We start from the raw sequence: 938 nt of genomic DNA, 5'->3' as shown, positions 1-938 counted from the left end.
CCTCAAAGTTTCTACGAGCAAGGAATTAACAAGCTTCCAAACCACTGGAAAAAATGTGTAGAGCGTGAAGGAGACTATGTACAAAAATAATCAATAGTATTTTTGTATTGTTTTATAAATAAATATTAAAAAAGAATTCCGGTTAATATTTGATTCACCCTCGTATTATTAAACAAATGGAAATGGAAAAATTTCAATAGAAAAAATTTCCGTCTTGTCATTCTCTACAAGCCCATATTTATTTATTTTTAACTTTAAAATTTAGATATAATAAGACGTTTGGAGAATACTTTTTCGCGTTTTCTAGCGCGCGACCCAGTCTTTGATCCGGGCAATCAAATGGAGTTCAATCATGCTAGCACCTCCACAAATGAAATTCCCAAATTTCTATTTTATCACAACTTTGGCCTTTTTTGGACAGTATTGCCGATTTTGGGGCTCTTGAAAGCATTAACAAGCATTTTCTAAAAACCACCCATACTAAAAATCAAACTACCTCTTATGCAGAAACTTGAATACGGAAGAAACAAAGAATAATAGAATTTTGGGCTTACTTTAGGCTCAAGCTAGGACGAAAAAGCATTAAAAAACAACCCACATGTTAAAAAAACCACCCCCTTGCCAAAATTAAAATCTGCAAAAAACAAAAAACACCACATTTTGGGCTTATTTTGGGCTCTCGAATGCAAATACACACACACAGATTTTAAAAATCACCCCTATGTACAGAAAACCACCCCATTAGTAGAAACTTAAACCTAAAAAAAAAAAAAAATAGAAAGTAGTATTTAGCCTTTCTTGAGGTATTTTTGAAGAGTCCAAAAGTCATAGACACTGTAAAATCAAAAACACTGAAAAATTCTGAAAAGATTATTTTTAGCTAAAGTCACATCTGCCTGGTAACAATGTGGTGGTTTTTTTAGTTATCGGTTGAAGTC

The sequence above is a fragment of the Belonocnema kinseyi genome, chromosome 6 (assembly GCF_010883055.1).
Source record: "Belonocnema kinseyi isolate 2016_QV_RU_SX_M_011 chromosome 6, B_treatae_v1, whole genome shotgun sequence".
Lineage (NCBI taxonomy): Eukaryota > Metazoa > Arthropoda > Insecta > Hymenoptera > Cynipidae > Belonocnema > Belonocnema kinseyi.
Note: the sequence above shows the minus strand (reverse complement) of the source record.